Here is a 20,112-nt window from a genome sequence, read left to right as displayed (position 1 = left end):
CGTACACCCAGTCACTTGTACGATAGCAATGCAATTCTGGAGGCGGTCCGGTCTCATAAAGAGCATTCAGCTTAGGGCAGACCTGCTCAAGGGTCCGTTGCAATACTTGGAGGGAAAAAAGGAGTCAGTCATCATCAAATTCAGCAAGTACTTTGGGTTTGAGAGTGGGAATAATAGTGGAGGAATGCCATACATGATTTTAAAGGGAGTAAGTCCCATCTTATATGGGGAGTTACGCACCCGATAAATGGCAAAGGGAAGGAGAGTTACCCAGTCTCTGCCAGTCTCTAGGGCTAATTTAGTCAAGGTCTCTTTTAAAGTTCTGTTCATTCTTTCTATCTGTCCCGAACTTTGGGGCTTATACACACAATGTAATTTCCAATCTGCCCCAAGAACCTGTGCTACTCCCTGTGTTACCTTGGAAGCAAATCCTGGTCCATTGTCTGAGCTTATCTTGGCAGGAAAACCATACCTTGGCAGGATGTCTTCTAACAGTTTCTTGGTCACGGTCTGCGCTGTCTTTTGCTTGGAGAGAAACGCCTCGATCCAACCTGAAAAAGTGTCTACAAACACTAGCAAATACTTGTACCCATATTTTCCAGGCTTTACTTCCGTGAAGTCTACTTCCCAACAGGTGCCTGGTCTGTCTCCTCAGAGTCTGGCACCAGGGTTGGGTACCTGGGCTGTCGCATTTGTCAGTTGGCAAGCTTTGCAGCTCGCTACGATGTGTCTAATTTTTGATTGAGAGTCTTTGATAGTGATGTGAGCATGTCGCACCAAGTCTTCCATTTTTCTCATCTCCATGTGTGTGACCCGATGCATTTTGCTCAGGACACGTTGTCCTAATTCTTCTGGTAGAATGATGGAGTCGGCAGCTCTCCACCATCCATCTATGTAGTTGGTCATGGGCAGCTGCTTGATCCATTTTGTGTCTCCATCAGTGTAGGAGGGAGCGTCTGGAAGGTTGGGGGCCCCTGGGTCTGGCAATGTGGTCACTAGGGCATGGTCCACAGAAAGGGCTGCCTGTTTGGCACACTGGTCTGCCAGTTTATTTCCTTTGGCCACCGGGGTGTCAGATTTTTGATGGCCCAGGCAATGAATTATTGCCAGTGCTTTGGGCAGCCAAAAGGCCCGTAGGAGGCCAAGTATTTCTTCTTTATTTTTGATGGTTTTTCCCTCTGCAGTTAATAGCCCCCTCTCTATATATATGGCTCCATGTATGTGGGCAGTGGCAAATGCATACCTACTGTCCGTATAGACATTAAGGCATTTGCCTTTGCCATCGTCAACGCTCTAGTCAATGCGATCAGCTCGGCCTGCTGGGCTGAAGTCCCTGGAGCCAGTGGCTCAGCCCAGACAGTTTCTGTCTTGGTTGTCACAGCTGCCCCTGTATACCTTACTCCGTCTTGCATGAAGCTGCTTCCATCGGTGTACCAGGTGGCATCTGCTTCTGTCAGTGGCTGATCTCGCAGGTCAGTTCTGACTCCGTGAACATGAGCCAGGATTTCTCCACAATCATGGAGTGGTGCCTCCCAGTCTGGGTCAGGGAGGAGGGTGGCTGGATTCAGCGAGGCCGGTGTCTGGAACAGAATTCTAGCAGGATTTAAAAGCAGTCCTTGGTAATGCATTAGTTGGACATTACTTATCCATCTATCTGGTGGCTGAGCACCTCTTCAATTGCGTGTGGGGTAGTGACACTTAATTCTTGTCCTAGTGTTAGTTTGTCTGCATCTTTGACCATGGTAGCCACCGCGACAATGATTCGCAGACAGGGGGGCCATCCAGCGGTGACAGTGTCTAGCCGCTTGGAGAAATAAGCTATGGGCCTTTTCCAAGGGCCAATGTACTGTATCAGGACTCCTTTAGCTACTCCTTTACTTTCATCTACATATAGATAGAAAGGTTCAGTTAAATCAGGAAGCCCCAGTGCAGGTGCAGAGAGTAAGGCCTGCTTCAGTCTAGTGAATGAGTTTTCTATAGTCTCTGTCCATGTAAACTCCTGTTTTTCTTTGGTGGCTTCATAAAGGGGTCTAGCTATTTCTGCACAACCTGGGATCTACAATCAGAAGTATCCTGCAGACCCTAGGAATTCACGCATTTGGTGGACATTTTGTGGGCGTGATATTCTTAAGACAGTCTCTTTTCTTGCTTACGTGAACCATCTCTGTCCCCCTTTTAATTTATAGCATAAGTAGCATACCTCCGTCTTGCAGATTTGGGCCTTTTTAGCTGAGGCTTGGTAACCCAAGGGTCTTAGTGTAGAAAGCAGGTCCTTGGTGCCCTGCAGGCATGTCTCCTGGTCTTCAGTGGCTACCAGGATATCATCTACATACTGTAAAAGAGTTAATTCTGGATGTTTAGATCAGAACTCACTTAGATCTTCATGTAGGGCCTCACCAAAGATGGTGGGAGAGTTCTTGAACCCTTGGGGGAGCCTGGTCCAGGTGAGCTGGCTGCTAATCCTTTTTTCTGGATCCGTCCACTCAAAGGCAAAGATGTCCTGGCTCTTAGGTGCTAGGGGCAAGCTGAAAAAGGCATCTTTTAAATCTAGGACCGTATACCAGGTTTGGGTAGGAGGCAATGAGCTGAGGAGGGTGTACAGATTTGGGACCGTTGGGTGTATATCCGTCACCCACTTGTTTACCTCACACAAGTCTTGGACTGGTCGATAGTTGAATTTGGTTTTCGGACTGGTAATAGGGGGGTATTCCACACTGACTGGCAAGGTCTCAGTATACTCAACTCGAGTAATCTTCTAATGTGTGGGGTAATTCCAGTTTTTGCCTCGAGTGGCATCGGGTATTGCTGGACCCTGACTGGATCCATGCCCGATTTCAGTTCTATAAATATTTCTGGCCTATGTTGAGCTAATCCCACTCCCCCTGTCTCAGCCCAAGCTTGGGGAAATGTCTGTAGCCAATATTCTAAGTCATGCATTGGTGATAAGGGTGCCTGTTGCAGGCGGTACTCATCTTCGAGGCTTATAGTGAGCACCTGTATTGGATGTCCTTCTTTGTCTAGAATTTTTGTCCCTTCTTGGTGGAAGCTGATCTGTGCCCCCACCTTGGTGAGCAAGTCTTGGCCTAATAAGGGGTAGGGGCATTCTGGGGTGACCATGAACAAGTGGGATACCTGGCCCCTACCGAGATCCACTGTTCTTCAGGTGGTCCATGAATATTGTTTCATCCCAGTAGCTCTCTGTACTCATGAGGTTTTATCTGCCAATTTTATCTGCTGAGCTCCAGTGTCCACAAGAAATTCTGCAGGATGCCCCTCCACTTTTAGGGTTACGCTGGGCTCGGGGAGGGGTGCCAAACCCCGTCACCCCTAGTCATCAATGCCTTCAGTACCCAGGATAGTATGGGGGCCTTTTTGGGTCTTTTGTTAGGACAGTCTTTGACCCAATGGCCTTCTTTGCAATAGGCACACTGGTTCTTATTTAACTTGGGGTGGTTCCCTCAGGTGAGGTCTTCCTTACCTTGTCCAGTGGCCAGTTTCTTAAGGTGTCTCTGTCAGTCCTGTGGGCTCTCTGCAGTCGTAGCCAGCAGTATTTTAGCCAAGTTTCGAGTTTGGCGGTCATTTATTCTTGTCTGTAGTTCTTCCGAACTCTCTCGATTATTAAAAACTCTTTCTGCCACCACTACCAGGTCCTGCAAGTTCTTTTCTTCTAATCTCTCTACTCTCTGTAATTTTCTCTTTATGTCTGGAGCAGCTTGGTTAACGAAAGCCATAACTATAGCGGCTCTGTTCTCTGGAGCTTCAGGATCCATGGGGGTGTACTGTCTAAAGGCCTCCATGATCCTTTCTAGAAATTCTGCTGGGCTTTCGTCCCTGCCTTGTTGAATATTATATACCTTAGCGAAATTAGTGGGCTTTCGTGCAGCCGCCCTGAGACCTGCCAATAGAGTCTGGTGATAGACCCGGAGTCTCTCCTTACCTTCTGTTGAATTGAAGTCCCAGTTTGGACGAGAGAGGGGAAAAGCAGCATTTATAAGCTCTGGGTTCTGGGTGGGATGTCTGTTGTCTCCCAGAACTGACTTCCGGGCTTCCACCTGGATCCTTTCTCTCTCCTCAGTGGTAGAAAGGACCTGTAAGATCTGTTGGCAATCATCCCAAATGGGCTGATGGGTAAAAAGAACAGTATCTAAGAGGTTAATAAGATCTTTGGGGTTTTCTGAAAACTTAGAATTCTGAGTTCTCCAGTTATAGAGGTCGCTAGTGGAGAACGGCCAATAGTGCATTGGCCGTTCTCCTGTTTCATCAGAGGGCCCTGCAGCACGCAGGGGGAGGACAGTTGAGTCAGCAGGCCCTTGACTCAGGGCCGCCCAATGGACCCGACTGCACGTCCCTGCCGCAGGTCCATGTGCAGGTGCTCCTCCTTCAGGGACAGGAACAGGAACCAGTTCTTCCGGAACTGGTTCCCCTCCACCTTGTTCCACTGGCTCTGCAGGGCGATTGGGAGGGGCTGATAGGGTGGTGGGAAGATCAACTCCTCTGAGCTGGTGTCCTGCAGAACTGGGTAAAGGGATGGTTTGGTTTCTTCAGGTCCTGAGTCTCTCTGAGAGTTTGGGACTGGACCTTGTAGGGCTAAGACTTGGGTGTGGGGTCTGCCATGGATGGAAGGAAAGGTTTAAGCCATGAGGGAGGGTTTTCAATTAAGTCCTGCCAGACTAAGATGTAGGGAATTTGGCCGGGACAGCCCTGGGCTCCTTTCCTGAAGATAACACCTTTCACCTGTAAGAGAGTAGTTAGATTAAAAGTTCCCTCCAGCGGCCATCCAACATTAAAAGATGGCCACTCAGAAGTGCAGAAAAAACGAAACTTTCCCTTCTTGATGTTCGTGCTCAAATTGCGAGCTCTTTCCCTAACATCTGAAAAATGGTCTGTCATGAGAGAAAAAGGAGTCATCTGCATCTGTCCCATTTCTTCCGTCAACAACAAGACTACGATAAACACAATAGCTAACAAACAGGTGCCTACAGAGAAGAATCTACCGCGACCGCAGAGGCAAAACTGAAAGTAAGTTGAGGGTCTGTCAGACTGCAGCAGCAGCCGACTTTCCTCATAGATGAGGACCTCGTCCTCCAGGCAGGGGCAAGGGATGTCTCCCAAGACCCCCGGTCGATGACCCGCCAACGTGTCCGCCTAAGTCAATGCCGACCCAGATACAGATTGGAGCTCCTACAGGCTTATACAGGCTTGTTCACGAACAAAAACAGTGAGACACAGATAGACTAAGACAGAGTGAGACACAGGTAGACAAAGACAGATGGATAACTGAGTGCACTCACCAGCCAGCACTAGGCCCCCCGGGTCGGGAGTCCTGGGAGTCTCCAGGATCCCGGACAAGCCCCCAAATGTTGTGCCCTAAGTCATGAATCTCAAGGAGACCACTAAGGAGCTAACACGGATGCAAAAGCAAGGAGCCTTTATTCGAGCTAGCCTGAGCTCAATCTCACACCCGTGCCAACGCAGTGGCCAGGTGCCAGAGAGAGCCCGCGTTTTCCCCAGAACAAAGATTTTATACATTTCCAGGGCGGTTTGGGGGGGGTGATGGCCGTGGTCCTGGCTGATTGGCTGGGCCTGGGGGTAGTTGGGGGAGTGATGGCCATGGCTCTGGTCAGTTGGCAGGGTCCAGGGGTGGTGGGTGCATTTCTTGCTGACTGGAGGGGAGAGAGAGACTAAGCTCCGATTGGCTGAAATAGGATCCGGGTCCCAATTGGCTGAGGTAGACCCCAGGTCTTGATTGGCTGAGGTAGACCCCGGGTCCTGATTGGCTGAGGTAGAATCCAGGAGCTTGCCCTTTCAGAAAGTGGCCCTTGTCTGAGACCCTTTGTAACAACAAGGAGCTCAGAAACAAAAATCTATGTTCCTATATTAAAGTACTTCATTTGTAGTTATGGCTAACAAACTTGAGGAAATGTTTATTATTGAAGAGACACATTTTATAAAAAAACAAGTTACATTCACAGACATCATAAAAAAAGTACTTAAATTTTAAACTACAGTGAGCTTTCTTTTATAAAGCATAAGAAGGAAAGTAATTACCATACTTCAACTTATACCTAGTAAGATTTTTTAGTTCCAAGGCTGCTTAATTGGGTCTGAGTTGCACCCTCTGAGGATTCTATAAAAAAAGAGAACTAATTTTCTAGAACCAAAGAGATAGCTGGAAAGATGATGCCTGTAGAGTTCCTGTGATCAAAAATTATATTAAATAAATAACACTGCCACATGGGATCCTAATATCCTAAAGTAAAATGTCTTACAAAAATGCTTTATTAAGCAAATTGTGCTATCAAAATGTTTAGTGTCACAGAAAGTAATGAGTTGAAAGAATAGATTTGTGACCCTTTTTCAATTCTCACATAAAAAACAAATAATTTGCTTACCCAACAGTCTGGGCAGAGATGAAAATATGTCAGTGCTTTCTTGCATTTATCTAAAAATGTTAAATTTTACTTAAGTATCCATACTATGGATCGTTTATAAGGATGTTTTAAGTTAGATCTCCTTATCTTTTCACTATTATATTTTAATGATAGACCAATCCTGACTTGAGTCAAATGTTAATTTTGAAAAATGTTGATAATCAAAAAAAAAAAGTCAAGGTTTGTTCATTTGATATTAAAACATAATACTCAGACACAAAACACTGGAATGTAGTTAATACAATTTTACTGTGAAACTTAAGAGAACAATCATCATAAGCTAAATTACAGAATGACTGGTACAAATTTTTGGAAATAATTTCTATAACTTTACATTAGAGATACATAGAGACGGGAATTAGGTCAATATAACAATTCAGCTTCAATGTAGCTAATTTCTACTATCTCTTTAATTTCACTGTTGCTCGAATATGCAATTCAATCAGATTTCATAATTCATAAAGTGCATTGTAGTTTTATCTCACTCTATTTTTACTTATTTTTCCTACAACCTTACAAAACTGCTTCAGATATATTCAAATGAAAAATGTGCTTATAAGAATTGGCACATGTGCAAATGTCTGAAATGCTTATGAATATTTGCCACATGTCAGAAAAGAGAATAGCAATTCTGATAAATAATGACATTAAAGAAACAGAAAAAAAAATGAGAGGTGATAATATTGCTTGACACAACAGTACGAGGTAGTTAATATCAGTAACTTATAGATAATAAATAGGTTGTTGATAGGGTATATAATATGCTCTGTGTTACCTAGAGATTAATTTAAAAAGTTTGATGAAATGAATGTTTGTCTGATTTGATTTTTAATGTTTAAAAGAGGAAAGGTAAGATTGGAAGAAATGCATAAATATCAAAGAGTTGGGATACTATTTTGAATATTAATTTTCATAGAAAAAATGAACCCATATCTTTATGTCAAAATACCAGAGAAATCTATAACCCCTACAACAAGCTTTAGATTGTAACCACAAGTGAAAAGTATAAACTAAAAAAAGAAATACACAAAGATGTCAAAACATCTAAATGATTCATGCACTATAGGTAAAAATCTGGAAATTCCAAAACAGTCTGAAAATTGATTGGGTTTCTAATGATGGGAATTGGTATTGATTTATTTGATCCTTGAAGTATTGAAGTCAAAGTTTCTTTAATATATTTGTTATCAACAAAGATTAATACACAAAGCCAAGTCAGCTGACTTGTGTGCTCTGTCTTTTCTCAACTTGCTTTTGTACCACCCAAAATGCATTCACAGACACACACACACACACACACACACACACACACACACACACACACACACACAAATTCTCACAAGTGTATTTTCAAAATGTCACCCTGACACTTAAAGCTCCAGAAGCACCCACTGCATATTTCATCTACTGTATATAGTTTCTTGAAGTTATGATGTTATATTTATATTCAAATAAATATATGTATGCATAAATAATAAATGATGCATAAAATTATATGGATATGTATATATAATTTTTTCATAGTACAGTAAGAGGGATATTTTTAAATACACACGTGACAATATGAGTTTCCTATGGGATAACCTCAATTTTGACTCATTTATCTTGGAATAATGTGTATAATATTGATGCAGTACACAAGGCCGTCTATTGTCTCCTGAGTTTCATCTTGAATCAGTCTACCTCACTCATTGTGTAGCTATTCATTCCTAGCACTACATTCACAATGAATCTCTGTTCTTTGAAAATAAAATTCTAAGGGTGTTTAGAAATGTTTTACTCTCTGAATTGGACCTTAATTTTCTTTTCACTAAAAAAAATTCCCTATTCAGATTCTTTCCTCTCCTAGGCCAAATTGTTCTATCATTGCATCCTTGTAATCCTCTTTTGTTCTAGGTATTGCAGTTCCAGTCAATAGAAATCTTCAACTGTTTGTTTAGTGTGTGTCTGAGCCACCATCTTTGTTAGAACTGAGACTATGACTGTATCGTCCATTTCTATACACCTAGGACCAAAAAGATTGACAGGTTCCTTAATATTAGGAACACAATAAAATGTGTTCCTTAGGTCTTCTGGGAATCATAAAGACCCAATAAATATTTATTGAATAAATGGGAAATGTGTAAATAAGAACTCAGTTTTGAAAAGGTCGCTCAGTCATGAAACGTGTTACGACAACTGCAAAAAACATAAAACAAAATATTTAAAAACAAAAGGAATACCAACCTCATTTCATGAAAAACATAAGTTTTTCTATCTTCTCTGTGACTGAAGAAACTCAAGCCGAAGAACTTCAGATAAGTGTCAAAAAAATATGTAACTAGTATTGACTTTCAAAATCATGAATTCATATTGTTAGTTTTGAAAATTTGTATAAACAATGTCATAAAATGTGTAAAATGTATTTCTGGCTTCTTTTGATCAAATATATGTTTGTAAGAGTCATCCTTAATACAATTATATTTCACTAATGTCCATTATTACTGAGTGTTCCATTTTATAAATGCATCCCTATTTACTATCCCAATGTTTGATTATTATGACTAGTTGTGATAAACAAGTGCATACATATTTCCTGGCTGTATTCCTAAGAGTTGAAATACTGGTTCATTGAGTATGCATGTGTTAAGCTTTAGTATATATATGATGTCACACAGTTTTCTAAACTAGGGGTACAACCAGAAGTGTAAAGTCTTTAACATCTTAGCAACACTTGTTATTTTCAATCTTTTCATTTAGTCACTCTTGTGGATGTATTGCACTTTGTTTTAAATTTGCTTTCACAATTATTTGCTATCATTTTAGTGGTTCTCATATATATGGTAACATTTATTTTTAACCTAATACAATTCAATAAATATTATTACCTTCACCACTTCTCTGATATTGCTAAAATTATAAAGTATGGTAACACCATTTGCCCTGCTGTTATTTTTATAATGCATTTCAAGTTTTACATATATTAAAAATCCCATAATATATTACTATTTTATTGTTTTAAAGAGTCAATACTCAAAAAGCATCCATTAATTTTATGGGTATATTTGCCTTTTCCATTGTCCTTCATGCCTTCCCACAGCCATGTTTCATTCTGAGACTGTTTCTTTGGTTTTCTTTTAGATAACATTTTCTAATAACAAATTCTGTTTTACTTAGTTGAAATTTCTTTCTTTCACTTCATTTTGAGTGATTTTTTTTTCAGGTGGAGGATTTTTTCTAGGTATAGAATTCCAGGTAAAACAGTATTTGGAATTTTAAATAACTTTAATTCAGCCAGTTATCCAAATGTCATCTTTTTATTTAGAAGTTGGCTATTACTGTTGCCCCTTGACATTATCTATTTTCCTCTTTGCTTTCAAGTTTTCCCTGTAAATCTCCTTTTCAGCAGTCTTGCCATATTCTGTTTTTCACTAAGTGTTTTAAATCTGAGTTGATGTAGTTCATCAGTTTTAGAAAAAAATAGCCACTATTTTTTAAAAACATCTCTTTTTAAGTAGACAGTATCCTTTAAGATTTTATCCTCTCCTCTGGGATGTAATTTTATTAATATTAAACATTTACTGATACCCATGTGTCTCTATTGCTCTTTTCTGTATTTTTCATTCTTATTTTTCCTTTCATTACTTTGTTTTGAAAATTTTCTATTAACCATTTTGTAGTTCTATAATCCTGACTTTGAGTGTATCTTACCTACTTTTAATTCCATTGGAGTTCTTAAATTTAGATATTCTTTTGCATTCTAGAATCAAATTGATGAACAAATTCTAATTCTGTATGAAATTATTCATCTTTTCATCTGTTTTCTTTACTTTTTCATGTATTTTCTGTAACATTATAGTTAAAATTTTTATCAGCTCACTTGAATATCTGCATCATTGTATAACTTTCCCTATTGTCTTGTTTGCTCCTCCCCATTTTCAATTTCTTGGTCTTGCTTTTTGCCATGCCTAATGTGTTTTATTTGAATAATAATATTATGCATTCAAAATGTGAAGATTCTATAAAGTAACAAAACCACATTGCTAGAAACATTTTCACAGTAAGATAAATACACAAATCTAAAATATTACTACATGCTGTGTATATTTCTCAAGCACGTTTATGAATATTTATATATAAAACACACCTCGTAAAATGTCTACGTGGATAATATCTGAGAAAGAAGTGACACCTAGATTTAAGGAGTGGCCAAAGAAGACTTTAACCTTATCTGTAATACACTAATCTTTTCAGAGTTTATGCTTATTTCTTTTATAAATATATTTATTTTAATATCTAAATGCACTTTGTAAGCAACATTATAGATTATTTTTGCAGTAGAATGTAAACAAAAAAGACTTTTCTTAAATTCAAAAAACTAAATAGGTTACTACAGTAGAATTAAATCTTATAAGACTTTGTTTCAATCTAAGTGTTTAAATTTTGCTTTTCCAAAAAAAGAGAGTAAACTAATTTTTACGGTCCATTGGAGTCTTTAAGAGTTTACAGGATCTTATAGGAGTCTCTGCAGATATATTAAAATTAAAAAACAGTAAATATTTTCCCAAATAACTTTTAAAATAACCGTGCCATTATATTGATTGCAGAGTTGTTAATTTCACAAGCTAGTATTAATTCACAGGTGAGCAAACTGAAGAAGAGAATTGAAGAACTTTTTTTCATGTTAGTAACTCACTAATTACTCCTTTGTTTATTCCTCTTGTGTCTACACAATTGCTCAGTATGCTAGGAGCCCCAGGAGTGTAATTAATTAGTGTATTTTTCATGCCTAACAAAGTGCCTAGCCTTTAAGGGTGAATAAAAACAGAGATATGCAACCCATTACTTTCATACTATGTTTAACATCTCTTAAATTCTGTGGTGATAGGTTTTCAAATTCAGAGGCTTTATATGTTGCATCTTTTACATAAAAAGATTTCTCTTTATTCTGAAAAGTTGACTTGTTCTAAATTTTAAGTCCCAAATGTTATTTCATAACAAAACATCTTACTAATTACTCAAAGTGTTTCTTAGTACTAATGCTATTGCTTTATTCTTTCGTTCACAATATAAAATTTAAATATGAATATATATACACACATACTTGTCACACATTATCTTGTTCATTATTAGTCTCTAATGTTACACTAAAGTGACATATGAATAAATATCTTGACCAATTTCTTAATCACTTTATTCTTGGCATCTATATTGAAGGAGTGGTGCTCCAGATTGAAAAGTTCTATCTAGGGATTCCTGTTATCATGTGAAATAGCTTTTCTGTAGAAAAACTTCTATTTATTTATGTATGGTAGAAAGCTTATCCCAACTGTTCTACTTTTCTTAGCTGTAACTATGTTTGCCAATAAGCTCTGTTTGCACTAACAATAGAACATTGAAGAAAAGGAATAACACTTACAGATCTCAGCGATTCTCACTAAGCCCTTGCCGGTGCCACTCAAAGAGAGTCAGGAGTTCAAGACTTAATGCTCTAATAAAGCTGCACAGTCCAAAGTGAGTCATTTACAGTGATAACCGCATCATCAGTAAAGTGAATCTAGATACCCTATACATTATGGTGAACAGTTTCAAATCTCATCTCCCTACAGCGTTCCCAGTGAAATGAAGCTGAATAAAACAAATCCTGATTTTTCACATTTACTGTTATTAAAGAAAGGAACAAAGTAGTGCCAAGGGGAATGAAAGAATAAAGCTATGGCTATTCACTTGTGAAGAAAGTAAATTAATAATACTAACCTCGTTACTTCTGTACACGCTTTCAGTAAATGCCCCTGGAGAACAATTCCCTTTATGGAATAGAGTAAGGATTGGGATAGACCATGCAGCTCTGTTACTGGGTTTTTTTTTTAGTAATATTCGCACTTGATTTGTCACAAGAAACTAATATGTTACCCTGTTTCTCACATGATGCTTGATATTTTTTTCCTATGGGTTAGTACTCTTTCATAAAGTTTACTAGGAAATTTGGTAAGCATTACATTTTCATTAAATATACCATATAAAAATATATAGGGTGAGAATGGAAACAATCCTGTGAATATGTAATTCATTAAATTTTTAAAACATATATGGCATCCTGGGATTGTACAAAATAATCCAATTTTTCTCTTGGTTGGCAAAAATTAATACAGTGTGCTAGAAACACTTTTATCCACTATGATAAACTGAACACTCCCCCTCCCCCGCCAGGCTGTTCATTTGCTATAAGAAGGATCTTTCATTTCAATGGCTAGCTGAGTGATGTATGTAAAGATACTTCCCAACCTGCCTGGCTTACTATCTCCTTGCTTTAGTGGATTTAATTTACAAATTAGCCCAGAATCATTTAATAGTATGAAATATAGGAATACACTTCTCTTCATAGATAGATAATAGAGAGATAGATATGCATGCAGACATATCTCTATTTTTTTAAGAAAAATGAAGCCCAAGAATATATTTTTGCCAGAAATCTACCAATAATTTCAAACCTAGTCTCTGGTGATAGACATTTTTTTCAAGACTTCATGTTCCTTTTAAAGCCTCTCTTCTGGGTTAAAAGAATCAAAAGACTATAAATAAAATCTATGTGTATCTGGTATTAGTTAACCTATTTTAAAATAAAATTTGAGGATTTTTAGATCGGTAAAACAAAAGAATCCCATTATTTAACTATCAGACTAGCATGAAAACTTTTCAGAAATTATGGAGAAATATTGTTTCTTTTTTTATTTCATCATTGTACAACTAAAGACAACCTTCCAATTCTCAGCAATAACACCTTCATTTTGTTAGAGCAGTGTATGTTGCTGTTTTATCAACTTCAGTAATGAATTTTAATCAACACAATTTGGATTAAAGCCAGTCACTTAAAAGTCTAAGCCTGTGTGTTTGTCCTTGTAAACATACACTAAAGTCTTTTAGTAACCATACATAAAGATGAGCAACTATTTACTGATTTTATGGTTGTATTATTGATTTGAAATTATTGCAATATAATCCAAAATCATTAGAAGCAATTGTAGCAAAGTGATTACATAAAAGTTTAAAATTACATTTGACAATCTTTTGCTCTTCTCATATTAAATTACAGAATGTTATTTTTACATAACATCTTTGTAACCACACTTTAGTTTTTAAGGAATAATTATCTGGTAATTTCTTAGCAAATGTTTGGATTATATAGTTTATTAATGAGTTCTATTTCATTTCATCACAAAATGTTAATTTTACTGACCAAGCAAATACACTCTAATTAGAGAGCCATAGTTCTAATTCCATAAATGCAATGCATAACCTAATAACTTCATATCAATATTACAAACACAATATTAACTCAGTCAGATTTGATATGAATCTAAGAGTTGCAAGATTTAAGTGAAGAAATAAACTTGAAAATTTTCAGTAAGAAATCAACAACATTGTCTGAAGTCATGCACATATTAAGGTAGAAACAATTATTAAATATCCACCTTACCCTGTGGTATTAAAAACAAATTTCTCATAGTGATATAATCTGACTTTGATGTCAGGATTATCAGTAAGAGAAGACCAGCTCCTTTGGTCACCACAGCAAGATGTATAGAACCCTCTCCCAAAAAACAGGTCAGATGTCTTAATAACTAATAACACTAATAACACACACACCAAGAACATATGAAAAATGTTATTACTCACATTGTGGAACTTTCCAAAAACAGGACAGCGCCTAAGGTGGTTCAGAATTGGCTGGAATGATTTGAGAAAATGAAAAAGTGAGTGACTACACTCTTTATTCTGCATGAAGTTGGGTGAGGGTTCCCAAATAGTCAGGGGCTTGTGTGATTTTAATATCCTGCAGAAACATTCACACACAACATCAAAGGGAGGGAGTAGCCAGGTTTTTTTATCAACTTGCCTAGATGTGGACCGTGAGGGGAAGTGGGATGGCTGGCACTTGAAAGTTGTTATCAATCAAAAAAAAATTGACTCAGACTATTAATACCAGTTTTCAAAGGGACACATCTGTGCTAGAAACATTATTAATAATTACTGTCCATCTTCTATCCTACCAATGGGAATTTTAAATCCACTTTTTCATTAAATATTCTTATCTAACTCTCTTATATGTCTTAGGCATTCTTTTAAGTTGTGAAACAAGACTTATTACCTACTTTGCAGAGCAAAATGTAGTGAAGTGTTGGACAATAAACAGATATTAAAGTATCTGATTGCTATACCCTTTTTTATTTAATTTTTATTTTCGTATCATTAATGTACAATTACATGAGCAACATTATGGTTACTAGACTCCCCCCATTATCAAGTCGCCACCACATACCTCATTACAGACACTGTCCATCAACATAATAAGATGCTATAGAATCACTACTTGTCTTCTCTGTGTTATACTGCCTTCCCCATGCTACATCTTATAAATAAAATAAATGTCGGCACTGTGATAGAGAGTAGCTCTGACGTCCCTTAAGAATGCCTAAGAGAAGGCTTCTTGAGAGAGATTTCTACAGTAAGACCTGAATAACAAGAGCTAGTCAACCATGCAAGTGTCTGGAGGAAGAGCAGTCCACCCAGAGGCAGAAACTTGTGCAAAGATACAAAAGTGAAAAAAAATACATATTTAAATAGTAGAAAGCAAGCCAGTGTGGCTGGAGGATAGAAAGATTCAAAGACAGTAATAGAAGACTGGAAAGTCAGAAGGCACTCTATGTAGGAACTTGTAAACTGAAATTAGAGGGAATTATTCAAAGGATAAGAGGAAGCCATGGATATTTTTAAGTAGAGAAGTCAATGGTCTACTTTTTAAAAAATTAAACTAGCTTTAGGTTACACTGATTTCAACCTAAAGAGCAAAAAGGACAAGACTTCAAGTAAAAGATCAGTTTAGGAAGCTATAAACATAGTTCAGGAAAAAAATTATGGCATTTTTTCAATGTTGGTGGTAGTGGGTGTAGAGAGAGCTGAAGGCTTTGGAGTATAATTTTAGATAAAGCTGATAGTATTGGTTGATTGACATAAGAAAAAGTAATGAAGAAGCTTTGGTTGTGTTTGGTTGCTTTTGGGCTTGAGTTTGTTGATGAGAAGATGATCATGCCATTTACTGAAATGACGGTGAAGTGGTGGTATGAAAATTAAGTTATTCTTTGGGAATATGAATTGTAAGATAACTATTTCAAATTCAGAAAGAATGACAGCATACCATGGTGTGTAATACTCTCCAAAACTTAATCTCATTACTTACCACATAATTATTGATCATTTACCATATGTTAGGTATGAATAACACTGGGAGAAGGTGTTTTCAATTTGCTCACTACTTTTCCTGTGACCATTACCTTTGATTAGTGATTATTATATATATTATATAGTGATATAACAGCCCATAATTGAAAATAAATTTACTATGCTAAGTACTGCAAAAGTATTGTGAAGAATACAAAGCATAATAATACAAAGCCCGTCTATATTATGATGTTGGCTTCAACTCATATTAGGACATTTTCCCTTTCCAAAGTCATTTCAAAGTGCTTTGCTCTAGTCCAGTCTTATTTTAAGACATGCACTGATAATATTGTCTTGCAGTAACTGTTTTGGATCACAATGGATCCTCCAAGATTTATGTTGCACCTTTAGCTATAAAATCCTGACAAATCTATTTTTCTGGAAACTTTTTATATTATCATTTTTAGCCTCAATCCAGAGTTATTCCTTTTAATGTGAAAAACGTTGTAAACTGACAACATCTACTCTGTTCTTATGGAGCATAGCAGTATTCTATATTGCTAGAAGATGTTTTTATCTTTGGTTATCACCTTTTCTTTCTCTTTACTGTAAAGGTCAAACACCATTACTGAAAAAAACAAAAGGGGGCAGGCATTTTAAGAATGTCTTATTAAATCATTGTAACTTGTTTTGCTATGAAAATTCTCTGAATGTCGATTACATTAGCTGGTATATTTACTCCAACACATATACTTGTTATCTCTTACTTTCTGCTAACTATAACTCTCCACACAGGTAATTCAGAAAAGGCAATCAGAAAAGATCTCCTGCACTTGTTATAAGGTTGGGCAAGACTAAATATTCAGAGAAATTCCCAACATTACAGATCTGAAAAATAATACAAGGTTATCATTATATATTCATTGAAAGAATATATAATTAGTGGAACTAGAAGATCAATTATGTACCATTAGGAGGTGTAAGATGATTTTGCAGGGTGAGATATTTTCTGCACGTAATGGGTTGATAAAGCTCATGTAGGATGAATAAAAGAATAAATATGAAATTCCACAATAGCGGTAGTTTATGAGCCTCATTTTCAAAAGCATAAGTAACAACAACAACAAAGAATAAAAATAATATCCAAGTGTTACTTAAACTCTGATACTAGGATTTTTCACCCTAATAAATTATCTGGGTGGAACCAATATCAATAATGATGCTTCAGCTTGCCATGTCACTAATAGTAGTGGGTGGTTATCACAAAATAAGGAAACCAATTCATCTAAAATACTTTTGGATCTCAATGAAAATATTTTAGATGGGGGTTTTAGTTTTATTAAGCACTTTAAAATCTGTGACCATCTGTTCTTAAATATTATATTTAAGGCATTAATGTAGTATGTAAATGTGTTCTATGAATGTACATAAATTTATATATGGAGGATTTATGAAATCTATCTTGTACTCTGAAAATTTCATTATATTAAGGGAGTGACAAAAGGAGAGACATACTGAGAATATCCAATGTTTAAAACATTTTTCCAAAATCAGACTAAGACCTTGTGTCTCAGTGACTCAGAAATTAGAGTCAGTATATTTTGGAAAGAGTAATAACCCTATTGGTTAGAATAAGGAAAGATTGCTTTCCATTGGTTGGTATTTCAAAAAGCTATGTTTAGAATGTAAAATATGAGCCAGGTCTTGCAGGATGAGTAGAATTTCAACAAGCCTGTATAATTTGAGACAATAACAGGGGCCTATCAGAGTCACGAAGGAGAACAGTTAAAAATGTCCCCCAAATCCAAGTTATTGGTATGTGAATATAAATATTGAGGAAAAATACTGGAAATGGAATCTGGAAATAGATTGTGTCAGTTTAGTTTATGATGCTATGTTAAAAGGCTGAATACAAATTCGTTCCTTTTGCAAATCATAGTAATGAAAGATGAACAATAAATAGCAGCTATGATGCTTGTACATGAGTCAGGATTGGTATATTATTTCTCTTCTTTACAGTTTTTTCTAATCTCCAAAATTTCTATTAATGTTACCAACTGCACTTAAAATCAGTCAGGCTCTATAGAGATCAAGGAGCACCGACTGGTAAGAATTCTCTGGTTAAGAATTCTTTAATGGCTTCTGCCAGGTTTCCCAGGAGCGTCTTTCCCATGAGAGTGGGTTTAAAGTTGAGAGTATATTATCTACAAAAGTTCAGAAGTTTTCCACTAACTTTTATTTAATTTCCCCTTGATTATTTAAGGAATAACTTGTAGCAGTTTAGAGAATCCCATGGAATCCTGTTAACCCTGGCAGGAGCCCATATGGTGGCCCTCCTTTGAGGGTAGATATGGGGGTATTTGAGCTGGTGTGGAAGGATTTGACAAAATCTTTGAAAATGATCCTTTTTTCCAGTGTCTCCACTGATTGCAAATGAGACATCAATTTCTGGGCCAGTGTTTTGATGTTGGACTCCCTAGGAGGGTGAAAAGGAGAAGGCCCAGTTGCTGTTTTAGGTTTCTGGCCTTAGAGCTTGTTGTAGCTGTAAAGACAGTAACTTGGAGGACTTCTGTTTACAGTCCTGTGGTCTCTTCAGAGTGGAAAGGCAATTCGGATAGAGGATTAGCAGTCTGAGCACCCAGGTAAAAGGACCATAGCAGGGAGTGGTAGAAGTCTTGTTAGTCTTACAATCTTTTGTTTTATATACCTCTTGTGTATTTAATTTTTCATTAGCTTTTTGCAATGAAGTTTTCAGTGAAGCTGTTTTGGAAATTGAAAACTTTTGGAGACATCTGTATGTCAACTAAAATAGGTAACCCATTCTGTTTCTTTGACTTGGGAGCCCTTGCTTGCAAGTGTACTCCTTAAATAAACAATCTTGCCTAATTGGAACATTCCTCATTAATGACCATTATAAATCTAGATTGTCTTCGAAAAGATTTTGTCTTTTATTTTTCTTAAAGATATCCGCAGTTTCTGGGACCACAGTTTTAAGACATAAAATAAACAGCTATGTTGGAAGCTGATGCACTCAATTCTTTGAAACCTGAGGGTCCCATCTCTTAGTTACATCTTAGTTACAGAGCCTAAGGGTTGGAGATATTGTGGTATTTACAGTGTATCTAGTTGCATGGAAATTTCTTGAGATTGACAGGTGACCTAGCGTCAATCTAACCTGTTCCATGACCAATTTACCCCAGCATGGGAGTCTTTAGAATTAGAAGGCAAGGGCTGTAATGGTTTTTAAGTGCTTGGCCCACTTCTGCTAATTTTGCATCTTTGGCTTCCGAGATACACTGACAATAGATTATTCCTTTCATGAGAAAATATAATAGTGACAGACTCTACCTCCTTAATGTCTCTTAGCAGTTTGACTTGTGCCTACTTAGATTTTGATTTGCTGATGGCCAAAATGGCCTAAATTTCTGGTCTTTATTTATTTCCCATGTCCACAAGCAATTTATGCTGTGGACTTTAGTGAGGCTTTTTTGGGTTCCCGAGTGGCCGGCATCTTGTTTCCTTCGGATTCATGCAGCACCAAATAATTCTCCCTAATTCGACAAGCTGCGTCACTTGAGGCCGCCCGTCACAGCGCCCAGGACATGCCAGGACCTCCGGGGGTGCTCACCTCGGGGATAAGGATGGCCATGGACCCAAGCGTCGTGGCCCACTGGGTCTCGCTGTCAAAGGCCTGCAGCCTCGCGCCCCAGTTTCGCGCCGGGAAGGGGCAGGACAGGCAAACCCGAGGAGCCCAGCCCGGGAAATAAACCCTCGACCAGGACGAGGAGAAGCTCACCTGAGAGCCCTGCGTACGCCGAAGAGGCCACAAACCAAGGGCCCCGAGTGGGACTTCGCTCCGAGCTGGGAGCCCTTCCAGAGTCTTCAGCAGCTGTCTTTGGGTCCATCTCATTACTACAACTGTCAAATGTCAAACCTAAAACTACTTAGGAACAAGTGTGACGTCCACTAGGGTACACAATCATGCGCCGAGGGAGCGCAGCGCCTTGCCGGCTGGAGGGGCTCCCCTGAGACAGCCTGGGTTCCCCGGAGCACGGAGGTGCTGTGGCGGCAGACTGGAGCACCAGTGGCTGACAGAGCGCGTCCCGCCTGGATTACAAAGATCAAGGAAAAGGGAAATAAGTATGGAGCTCCGAGTTTGCTTGACTGAGGGTACACTTTGCTTCCGGTCAAGCGCAGCATTTAAAGGAACATGAAATGTCCATTGCCGAAGTGGCACCCGAGCAGGTGTGGCTCCACCTTGAGTCCAGAAGTTTATTGCAACAGGCACATGCAAATCTGGTCTGTGCAGTAGTCTGAAGTTCTGCTGTTTTGTACCAATGTCTGCAAGTTTTCAAAGTCATAGATGACTGTTCAAAGCAGAAACACTTGTAAATAAAAATTTTAAATCTTTGAAAAAAATACAGTCATATGAATTATTTTGTTTCAGTGAATTGTCAGTGTTGGAGAAAGGACTTTGATAACT

General features: G+C 38.0%; 1 pseudogene; it reads right to left on the bottom strand.

Annotated features, from left to right (window-relative positions):
* Nucleotides 1-651: 651 nt before the first annotated feature.
* On the bottom strand, nt 652-19,539 carry LOC140843470 (uncharacterized; annotated as a pseudogene).
* Nucleotides 19,540-20,112: the final 573 nt, after the last annotated feature.

The sequence above is a fragment of the Manis javanica genome, chromosome 9 (genome assembly GCF_040802235.1).
Source record: "Manis javanica isolate MJ-LG chromosome 9, MJ_LKY, whole genome shotgun sequence".
Lineage (NCBI taxonomy): Eukaryota > Metazoa > Chordata > Mammalia > Pholidota > Manidae > Manis > Manis javanica.
The sequence above is the reverse complement of the archived record's forward strand: the minus strand, read 5'-3'. Positions and strand labels throughout refer to the sequence as shown.